Source organism: Chlorocebus sabaeus, chromosome 22, assembly GCF_047675955.1.
Source record: "Chlorocebus sabaeus isolate Y175 chromosome 22, mChlSab1.0.hap1, whole genome shotgun sequence".
NCBI classification, from domain to species: Eukaryota; Metazoa; Chordata; class Mammalia; order Primates; family Cercopithecidae; genus Chlorocebus; species Chlorocebus sabaeus.
In genome coordinates this window covers 34,615,985-34,628,145 of record NC_132925.1, presented here as the reverse complement: position 1 = coordinate 34,628,145, position 12,161 = coordinate 34,615,985, and the positions used below count along the sequence as shown (strand labels likewise).

General features: G+C 33.6%; 1 protein-coding gene across 9 annotated transcripts in view; it reads left to right on the top strand.

Annotated features, from left to right (window-relative positions):
- ZBTB20 (zinc finger and BTB domain containing 20) overlaps positions 1–12,161 on the top strand; it is an 830,675-nt gene that overhangs the window by 236,717 nt on the left and 581,797 nt on the right. For all 9 annotated transcript variants that reach the window (XM_073009742.1, XM_073009743.1, XM_073009736.1 and 6 more), the window contains exon 3: positions 11,181–11,222. The gene's annotated coding sequence lies outside the window, so the exon portion shown is untranslated. The remainder of the gene's footprint in view (positions 1–11,180; positions 11,223–12,161) is intronic.

The window sequence follows — 12,161 nt, the reverse complement described above, 5'->3', positions numbered from 1 at the left end:
TCAGCTAAGACAAATGACTGTCACCTGAGGCATTTGCATGACTTCTTCCAGGCCCCTTTGTAGATATTTTTGATAGCAGGAGGATGGAGCCATTTCCAAGTCTGGAGCTGGGACCATCATTGGCAAGTCTGTCATGTGGGCTTGATTCTACCCTCTCAAAATGGCCTTCTTAGGTCTTGGGTGTCACTAGTGTTCACAACCCCCTACTTAAGTCCCAAAGTTTCAACTATGGCACTTTTTTTTCTTGGATAGCTAGAAAATTATTATTGCTGTGGGGGTATATGTCTGAGGGACTGCCTATTCTCTCATGTAGGGTATTGAAGAACAAGAATAGGACAGAGAAAATATTTAAAGACTTGAAGAAGAAAGATTAAAAATTCCCAAATTTTGTGAAAGACATGAAGCTTAGTGAACTCTAAATACAATAAATTTGAAGGAAACAATACTTGGAAACATCATAGCAAAGCTGCTAAAAACCAAAAATTATACTTTATTTAAAATTGGGTAAGTGTTAGGGAGACAGCATAATATCCTATATGAACATAATTAAGGAAGATGAGTCAGTAGTGGAAGGTAGTATTTAAGTACATGGACTTTAGAGTCTCTCTCTATCAACCACTGCTGCTTGTTAATTTTATGACTTTGAGTCCATGTATTTTCTTTGAGCATTCTTTTATTTCTTTATACAATTGTGATAATAAAGAAAATAAAACTACTTATATGGCTGATATACAAATTAAATAATATATGCAAAACTCTTACCAAACACTTAGTAGTAGCTAAATAAGTAATAGCTATTGTTACTTTTCTTTTTCTGAGTGTCTTTTGGCTAGCTTGTACCTCTTCTAAATCCTAACCATTGTAAATAATTTTTCTTTCTCATAATGCCTTTATCTGGATTTGATATCAGTGTTCAAGGGCCTTCTACAAGAGTTGAGGTGCTTTCCTGTTTTCTGTGGTCCAATTTTTATAACATAGACCTCAACAGAGTTTTAAATGTTTATTACATTTTATATTTAAATGTATTTGGGCCTGGTAATATGTGTGTGTGTGTGCATGTGTGTGTGTGTTTATATAAATTTCTAACCATATATCGGATATCTTTATTTATAATTGTCGAATCAGAGTTTCTAGTTCTTCTCAGGCAAGTTATATTTTTCTACAAAATTGTTGATATTATCTCACTTGTAAAATAACTTGAATATTTAAGTCAAATTAGCATAAAGTATTTCATAGTATTCAGTAATCACTTTAAATGTCCAAATAGATTTGTTTTTTCTTTTTCATTGTGTTTATTTATCTCTTCTTTTTTATAATAAAAATTCCCAGAGATTTTTCTACTTTATTAGTCATTAAAAAAAAAGCAACATTTAATTTTGTTGACTGTCTTTACATTTTTGTTTTTCATTTCCCTTATGCTCGGTATTATTGTTATGTTTCAGCTTTCACATTTTTTGGTTTTACTTTTTTGTAACTTTTCTAATTTCTTGATAGTTTTAGTCTTGTCTTGTCTTTTTAGCATATTAACTTAAAGTTATACTTTGCTCCCTAAAACTGTTTAGCTGCATCGCATGAGTTTTGGTATGTAGTCATGCATCTCAAAATGACAGGGATACATTCTGAGAAATGCATTGTTAGGTGATTTCATCATTGTGTGGGCCTCACAGAGTGTACTTAGATAAACGTGGATGGTATGGCCTATTATACACCTATGCTGTATGGTATAGTCTTTTGCTCCTAAGTTATAATTAATACAGTGAATGGAGCTTGCAAGACTGAAAGTTGCTCTGAGCAAGTTAGTGAGTGAGTGGTTAATGAATGTGAAGGCCTAGGACATTACTGTATGCTACTGTAGACTTTATAAACACCGTACACTTACGCTACACTAAATTTATAAAAGTTTTATATTTTTTCAATAATAAATTACTAGCTTACTGTCAAGTGTTTTACTTTATAAACATATTTTTTAACTTTTTGAATTTTTTGTAATAACACTTAGCCTGAAGCTCACATACGTTGTATAGCTGTACAAAATACTTTTTCCATACATCTGTATTCTATATTTTTTCCATTTAATTTTTTTTTTTTTTACTTTTTAAACTTTGCTAAAAACTAACAAAAATGTGCACATTAGCCAAGGTCTACACAGGGTCAGGATCATCAATATCACTGTCCTCCACCTCTACATCTTGTCCCACTGGAAGGTCTCCTGGCATAATAACATGCATGGAGCTGTCATCTCCTATAACAATGCCTTCTTCTGGAATATTCCCTGAAGGACCTACTTGATGCTGTTTTACAGTTATCTGAGGTTTTATCAGTTCTGGAAAAAATTCATCATCATTTCAGATATTGCCTTTTTGTCTTTATTTTTTCATTTTCAAATACTTATTAGCAATGTGTGAGAGTTTTCTATTTTGTCCTTTATATCTCCTAATCTTTTTTAAAAAATATTTTCTATCTCTGTTTTGTGTTGGGTAAATTCCTTGGAATTATCTTTCAGTTCAGTAATCCGTCCTTTAGCTCCATTTAATATGATGCATTCTCACTTCAGATATTAATTTTAATGACAATTTTATTTCTATAAATCTGTATTTTTATCAAATCTGCCTTTTTCATAGTTTCTTTTTTTTTTATTTTGGCCCTTAGATTAGTTCCCTGAGACTGTGCCCTATTTTGAACTTAATGCTTGTATTTCATTTACAGTTTTTCATCTGCTGACTCATTTATGGATGAACCTTTCTTCGGGTTTGATATTTTTGATATATGAACTCTTTTTCACTGGTCTTTGCTTTCTCTGTGAGACTCCCACGTGACCTGAGTTGTTGAAGGTGTCCTGCTAAAGTGGATTTGTTTCTTCTAGGTATTCCAGATTTATTAGTGTGTTACCATTCTCAGTGATTACAGTTATTGCAAACTTTATTTCTACCCCTAAATTTCTCAGGTTATTACTGAGTTGAATAATTCCCGTGGGGGCTTGTGGTAGAATCATAGTAATGCCAAATACCCTAGCTCTATCTTCTTGATTTCTAAATTCCTTTCTTATAAAACATTTTAAAACTTTTATGTATATGGTGTTTATGTATTCACACAGAAATGTTTCTATAGGACCTTTATATTTTAATAGAAACATTTCTGTGTGAATATAGCCTGACATTTTAAAGAAAACTCTTTCCTATTTCTTTGACTTGAATACCTTTCCTATACCTTTATATTTCAATAAAAACATTTCTATGTGAATATAGCCTGGCATTTTAAAGGAAACTCGTTCCTATTCCTTTGACTTGAATGCCTTTTCTCTAAGGCATTTCTGGCTAACTCCCTCCTTCATTTCTTTTGGGTCTTCATTTGAATGTGATCTTTCCATAATTTCCTTGCTGGTCCCCCTACCTAAAATTTCAACTTCAACTCCCAATCCCATTATTTACTTTCCCCTTTCCCTGCTTTATTTTAATTCCTTAGCACAGATAATTGTCTGTCATTCTATACATTGATTATCAGGGATCCACAATAAATATAATCCCCATGAAATCAGAAATTTCCATCTATTTTGTTCATTCCTAAATCACCATCACTTGGGACAATGCCTGTCACAGTAAGTACTCAATAAACATTTTAGAATAAATGAATGAAGTATCCAATGGTTGTATATTGTGTGCCTTGTCCTGAACTTGGTGGTGATGACACAAAAGAAAGAAAATAAGCCAGATTCTAGCCCTCATGAAGACGATGGTCTTGTAGGGAACATAGACTATTAAAATCATAGTTTATCAGCTGTGATTGACAAAGGGTATGAATTCAAATGAACTCTTGATGAGCTTATTGGTACCAGGTAGATATTCCCTGAGAAGTATGGGGATAGGGTGATTGCTTTTGATATGCAGTGCATCTCAGACTTGTTCTTTCTGAATATTGACCAAATAATACACATACACACATATACGTACACAGAAAAGATAATGATTTAGACAGAAAACAATTTTAATGAGGGAGCTGACGTAAGTTTGACCAAATTAGTAAGAATAATGAAAGCAACTAAGTATGAAAATGGAATTTCCAGTGAAGTATTTTTGGTACCAGGTTTTTCTTCCAGAGTTGGTAGCCCCTGTCTGATGAGCACAAAATGCAAAGAATTGGCCTAACTCTACATTCTGCTGCCTTGTAATTGTACCTAAAAAACGAGAACACATTTGCCTTTTATACTTCTGCAAGTAGTACATAGAAAAGGATATCCTGTTACTTTATTATAGTAAATAATAAGGTTCATGGCTATATTTACAAAGGTTGAGTTTTCAGCATGTGAAATGATGTGAAGAATGTTAAATCTCTAATATGTGTTTAATGTACATTTCAGTTGATTTTTCTCCGACTATAATAGTAGCAATTATTTTATTTATATGAGGGAAAGACTACGTCACCTAAGGGAAAAGCTAATAGATTTCTTGGCAGTTTTTGTATCATGTTGAAATCTTTTTCCATTTCTAACTGCTGTGAAATTCTCGCTACTCTGTCTTACACATTTTTTATTTAATTTATTAACCCTAATACCTACTTACTTTTTTTCTGCATTTAAGCCCTTATTTCATCTATGTTTTCCTACCTAAAATGTACTATCCTGGTTACTTGATGAAGTTATAACTCGATCTTGGTGCAGACACTGACGGGTCAAGGTAAAGGAACTAATTGATATTGAGCCCCTTCTCCTAAATGCCATAAATAATGCTAATTGCTACTTGTATACATATAATCCCATTAAGTCATCATAAAAACATAAAATTTTATGTAATATAAAAATATATATTTTTATATTTTTATGTAATATAAAAATATATAAAATCCCCTTATTTTAAATATGATTAAGCTGAATATTAGAGATGGTGTGTAAGTTTACCTAGGACACATACCTAGTAAGCTCTACTTCAAACCCAAAACTTCTAATTGAAAGTGGTTGCTGTTGTGATTCCGTTGCTTTTTCTAGATATTATACCTTCATCCTACCTAGAATTGCTTTTGAAGTTTTTCTACCTTGCCTTTGATTGAATAGAATTTACAATACAAGATTTTCTACATCATCAAGGCTTCCACAGAGTTGAAATGAAAACACCTTTTAGGGGTAGCTGTTAGCTGCCTACTTTTATAGTCTCTTTTGATTGAAAGCTCCTGTTCTAAATTTACTGCTTATATTTTTGAACTCATATTTGTCTTATACATCTGACAAATACTATTAAGTGTTGACTGTGTGTCAGGCACTAAACTAGACCCTGGGTAGAGAGTAGTGAATAAAGTAGTGTGGCCTCTATGGAGTATACAATCTAGTGGGAAAGAAAGAGATAATAAACCCATAAGCCAATAATCACACCAATAATTTAAACTGTCATATATGCCGCAAAAGAATAAAATAGTGGAGGTATCTGTCTTAGGAACTATAGTTAGAGGAAGTTTTTTAGAGAAAGTATAAGAACCACATAATTGGTTAGGAACTGCAGAACTCTTTCAATGAACTCTGTGTATCAGCTTCTCCCATACCGAGTATCTGTTCACAGGTAGGATTTGGATGACTCACTCTTGTCCACTGTGGGGCCAAACTAACCAGGCTTTCTAACCTGGTGTTACCATTTGAGACTCAAATTCTCATATTTTAAGTTTGTACTGATTAAGAGGAAAACTAGATAGAAAAAGTACAAGAAAATAGATTGGAAGATTAGTCCTTTAAATATTGGAAATAACTTGTTTACAAATGAGATTCCTTAATTTTTTATGCAGTATGAATTTTCTTAATAATCACTAATGCAGGCTAACACAATTCATGCAACATTCCTTTAGCCAATATTTAAGGCATATTTACCACATATCATGTACTGTGCTAAGTAAAAGCTACAGATGTAATGGTGAATAAGACACAAATGCTTGTCCCCAAGTTTACAGCCTTATGTAAAAGACAATTACGGTGCAATAAAATGATTATTATGACAGGATTAGACACAGGATATCAGATTCTGGAAGAGATAATATCTAAACTAAGTCCCCAAGGATGTATACAGGCAGGCCAGTAAATTTTTCATATTTTCTGAGAATAAATCCTTGATTTCAATAGCCATAACTTCAAGTTGAGAATATTTTGAAAATATAATTTTTAAGATTTTCTAAATTTTAGGTTCTTAAATACATTTTTTAATTAGCTCTTAAACTTTTATTTTAAAAGTTGTTAAGTTTAAATAAAGTCATAAAAACTCAACAACTGTTTTCTCTAGAATATGCTGTGAAGTGTGGATTATAGGAAAAATAGAATTATCAACACTTAGTGTATTGTAGATCAGGTTTCTACTTGAGAGTTCAAATTCATCATGTTTGTACATGAAATTTGATATTAAATTGTTTCATTTTTAAGTGGTAGCCATTAATACTAGAAAATTCAAATTTGACAGTTTTTGTAAATAAGCTTTAGTTTTTCATGGATTTTGTAGCTTTATTACAGCTGATTTGACCTAAGGTCTAGACAGATCAACTGTGCCCTTGGGTTAACGGTGTTTATCATATGATTTCCTTTTCCTTCCTTATTGCACTTTATCTGTTTCCAGTTCACAGTATTGATAAATAGATAACTGTGCTCCTCATACTTCCTCTTTCTTATAGGCAGATAGCTTTTCAAAATGAAGGGCCAGACCTAGCTCAGTAATTTACAAAATAAGCATAAGTTTTTCAAGTTCTTACTTGACAATTTATAGTTCTTACTCTTCATAGGACTTTCTGTTGAGAGAACCCACAGAAGCCAGGCACCTCAATTTTCAAAAGTAAAATTGGCTTTATTGATGAGAAAAGTGTACATTTTATAATAACTGTATAATAATGATACAACATCCAGCTCTATAGTGGGTTGAGGAGAACTAAATACATATTAAATAAAATAAAATTATTTTGGATTACATAGTCTTCTCTCAAAATATCAAATTTAAATGTAAAGCGTGTAAAGTAGTCCTGTGGATGCTTCCTCAGTCATGGGTGAAATTCTTTTTGTTTAAATTTAGGTTTAGAGCTCTTTTACGGAGTCACTGTACCCCCAGGCCCAGGTGAGACCCTTTTTAGTACTCTAAGTGAATTAGCTAGTAGATTTATTAATGGCTTAAGGAGCATCTCCAGCCAGTCCCAACTAGTATGAAGGGAAAATGAAATATTTCTGTATTCTGTAACATAGAATTGGACCTATCCCACTGGAGAACACAGATGTGCCATTCACGAAGTAAAAAGAACTTTAAAATAAAAAAAAAAAAAATAGTAAAAAAACCCCCAAACACTCTATAGTATATCTGCATCTGGAATAGTGCTAATAGTAACTTCACCCAATGTGACTGAAACAACTCTAGCAAGTACATGATCTGTGTGGGAATCTGAAGACACACCACTTAACAACTCAGGATCTGTGCTGTCCTTTAAATCAAAACACAAATAAGGACTAGAACAACATCAGTATGCATCCATTTCTGTCTTCCCAGCAATAAGGAAAAAACTGACTGTAACATTTTTTTAACTTAGAGTTGCAAACCTCATATATAAGGCTCTGGTCATCAGCAGGATCTTCTTAGAATACATAAAAAGGTGATAAGTGCATACATGTGATTGCTAAGACCATCACAGGGCACCTTGGTCCAATTCCAGTTGAGTAATTACATTCATTTTGTCCTTATTTTCCTTTCCCTGATTGTTTCAGTTAAATGTGAAAAAATGATCCTTCATTTTTCACCCAGAGAAGTTCGGCAATATTGCTGCATGTATTATTTAGACTCTACTGGCTTCCTTTTCGGTCATAGGAATGGGGCTTAAAAGTGCTGGTTAGAATTGTTATTGTGGCTATTACTGTTGTTGCAGCGTTTCCTGATTCAGAGATGTTCTGTGAACATCGAGCACATGACTGACTTTTGGATGAGCTGCTGGACTGTAGGGTGATGTCTTGAACAAGCCTCCTTTATCTCCTTACTCCCTGCCTAGCTTAGTCCCTTCGCTTAGACATGCTTTCCCTTTTCATACAACTGTGATAGCACTAATAGTTCCCTTTTATCAAATGCTTACTCCATGGCTGGCACTGTGCTAGTTCCTTTATATGGCTGAAACATATAACCTGCATAGACGACCTCATAGGGTGAGTAACATGATCACTATTTTACAGACAGAAAATTTAAATTGCGTAGGATCACAAAACTAAAGACAGGGAGCTGGAATTTGATTCCAGGTTTGTCTGATGGCAAAAGCTAAGCACTTAACTACCACCCTACCTCATAACTCTACTGGTTCCCAGAACTCTGAGCCCCAGTCTATGGATCATTGATCACACAAATAGCTTCTTAGCTTCTCTTACTGTTTATCACCACTTCACACAGGCTGACCCCACTGACCTCAACGTTGGAATCATCCTGCAACACTGGTCTCAGAAGGGCAATGCTGATTATGTTTACAGGCCACCAGGAAACTGAACTGCTATTGAGAGAATCTCTATGCTGAATCATTTTATCTGCATAACAAAAGTGGTTTGCTCTATCTTCTTTTCTTTCCCTGGTGGTGTTGTCATAACAGTGCTTTTAGCAGGATTAACCAGTAACTAACTTATTTGCTTTGGTTTCCAATAAATAACTGCAGCCTGTTAATAATTGTGCATGTGTTTTATGTGGCCTCAGATAAACTGAGACAATCTTACACATCTGCATTCCAGATTGGGTCACTATTCCTTCATACTTAATCTCCTATTATGTAACTGTCCATTAACAAAAAATAGATCACACAAGGAAAAAACTTAAATATTTAATTTGCTAGTGCATTAATAGGTGACACTAATACACATGACTTTTTATTGTTACCTAAAGATAAGTGTTTGCTCCGAAATATAAAAGAATAAACCTAGTGTATGTTTTCTTGCTTTCAAGTATACCAAATCTGTCACAAATGCCTTGTGTATTGTATTTACATCTTTACGTGAGCTCTGTCTAGACATTTTTTAGTGTTTTTAAATTGTTAGCTCAGTGAGGGTAAGGTGTGTCCTAATTTATCTTTTAGCACGTTGCAATGCCAAACACAGCACCGTGAAGGTAGTATATGCTCACTGAATGTTACTGAATTAGTGAATAAGGCTGTACTAGGTTGAAGAGATTTGCAGTCCTAAATTATTCTTGCCATCATTTCACTCTGCATAATAAGTAAAGAAGTTTTACTAAGATGATTAAAAATGTGTTATCGAATTACTTGTGTAGATTCCAAAGCAGTGGGATAAAAGACCCTGGTTATGCCCCTTTGAGGAAGCAGTGAGGGTGTTTTTCGCTGTAGGCACAGTTAGTGGGTTTTATTTGTGACTGAATTAATTTATTTCTGTTAGGAAGGTTACATTTATGAATTCCATATAGCATTTTATAACCTTTTCCTTTTACCCCTACCCTGCATACTGTTATCTTTTCCTATTATAAAAGTAATGCTTATTGTAGAGAATTTAACTATATACGAAAGTAAAAAGAAAAAATCACCCAAAATCTTAATCCAGATATAATCACTCTTAATACTGTGTTTTGTTCTTTGCTTTTTCTTATTCATATAATTTCATACTGTTCATGTAATTGGCACCATATGTTTATATAATATTTTAGCATCATAATACTATAAATTTGCATTTTTCCATAAAATTTAAAATATTCTTTAAAGTACTTTGTTAAATTTTGCCAAATATTCCTTTATATACATGTGCTATGCTTTATTTAATTATTCTTCTATTAGATATTTAGGTTGCTTATAGTTTTTTACTATCATAAAAATTATCTTTTTTACATAAATTTCTGTTGGTTTTCTATTATGTTTGATTCCTGGGACTAAAAGTACTGAGTAAAAATATTGAACTTTGAGTTCTTGATACATAGTAGTCAGTGGGTTTCTAGGAACCCTTTTGTAATCCACATTTCCATCAGAAGTGTATGAAGATGCTATTTTATTGAGCCGTCATCAAAATTATTACCTCTATATACTTTTAAACAAGTATTATAAAGTAGACTTACTGACTATAATGTGTTGCTGTCATCAGCTGTGCTCAGAAGAACTATATAAATTAAACATGTCAGTTTGCTTTCAAAAAGAATTTTTTTTTGAGATGGAGCCTTGCTCTTGTCTCCCAGGCTTGAGTGCGATAGCATAATCTCATGTCATGCAACCTCTGCCTCCAGGGTTCAAGCGATTCTCCTGCCTCAGCCTCCTGAGTAGCTGGAATTACAGGCTGGGATTACAGCCCACTACCACACTCAGCTAATTTTTGCACTTTTAGTAGAGATGAGGTTTCACCATGCTGGCCAGGCTAGTCTCAAACTCCTGACCTCAGGTGATCAGCCCACCTCAGCCTCCCATAGTGCTGGGATTACAGGAGTGAGCCACCGCACCTGGCTAGAATTAGGAAATATTTTTAAGGGTACTATTAGTTCCAAAGCTGCACATTTCAATACAGTTTCCACCTAAATCCAAATGTTTTTCAGGTCTAATTGTAAACTGCTACTTTTGTTTAATGTGGACTTACATAGTCTTCTGTATCAATACCTACTTCACTGGCAGTTTTGTCAAAGTGTGTTGGGTTGAGGCATTTTGCATTATATCTGATGTGGTGTTAGCATTCCTTCTTGTAGCAATCAATTTCATTTCTATTTGCTGTTGTAACTTAAAGTTAATGAACATTCAAAGTTTACTTTTATTTATTCATGCATTTTTTTGTGGACTGCTCTACAAAAGCACCTTTCTTCCTCACCAACATTCTATCCAAACTGAGTGCAGATGAATCTGAGTAGTTTCATTTTAGAGAGCAGCAGTCATATTTGTATTAGGAAGGCAATAGTCTTGGAAGAATACCAAAAAAAAAAAAATCATTTTAAAGTGTTTGCCTCGTCCTCTAGTGAAAGCATTTGCGTTTCAGAGGCCATGGTGAGTCAGAGTCCCTTGCTGGTGCTTATGATACACTGCTAAGGGACTCTGCGTGTGTGTGTGTGTGTGTGTGTGTGTGTGTGTATTCAGATATATGAAATATCCTATGGGGAAAATATTGATAAAAAATAATTTGCCTCTTTATGCGCTGAAACTTTTCCTACTTCTCTGCAGGAATTGTTGCAACATAAATACTGGTTTCAACTTAGTAAATTAATTTTTACTTATATATTTCTTTTACATTTCAGAATACCTGATAAATTGCAAGTTTGTGCCCCACAGCTGCACAGGTATGTATATGAATTACCTATAACTATGTAAATATATATATTAACTAAGAAGTTATATTTTTATGTATTAAAATTGCTTATAGATTTCATAATGTAAACATGTTAATTCTTGATTACTTACAGATAATGACAGTTTCAAAGGATAGTACATTTTATACATATATTTTATTTTATTCTATTGTGAGAATCAGGTAAACATTTCTAAGATTTGATGAGGCAGAATAATTTTAATTACAAAGCATTCATCTGGTGAAGAGATTATTTTATGGAATTGTACTATTAAAGTGAATGGTGATGTGGAGTCAGACCATTGCAAAACCACAGTTTTGTCATTATTGTTTTATTCAAACTTTTTTTTTTTTTTTTTTTTGCTGCTTTTGAGTTTATTTTCTGTGATGGTTGCTTTAGGTATGGAGTGGTTGCAGATGTACTGTCTGCTGCACTGTCTCAAGCACTAGACGAATGGGAAAAAAATGTTTGCACCTGTTTAAAATCTCAACCATGCGGTGTTGTGGTTCCTGGGCAACAGGCAGGAATTCTCAAAAGCTTGGTTGCACCTGCTCAATTGTTGCTTGCAGCTGTGTCATATGAGTGAGAGCACAGAGAAGCTTGTTAGCAGTGTGCTTGTGCTCTTACGTATTTTGTGTACACTGACTCTGAAAGATTCTTACTTGATGTAGACCTTGAACTGTTACATTGGTTTATTCTAAAACTCACCGGTTTTAGCTTCTAAATATTTTCTTTAAATCCTCCGTTTTATGACTCAAAATATATTTTTTTAGTAGCTGTTGACTGCCCTAGATAATGTGTATGCCAACTTCTCAAAAGAATACCTGGGAGAGTATATCTCTTCAGATAACTGGGTTGATAATAATTTTTGTCCTGGTAGAGACATTTTGTGTTTGGCTCAATTTCACCGTGTTGGCAGCCCCACTATGT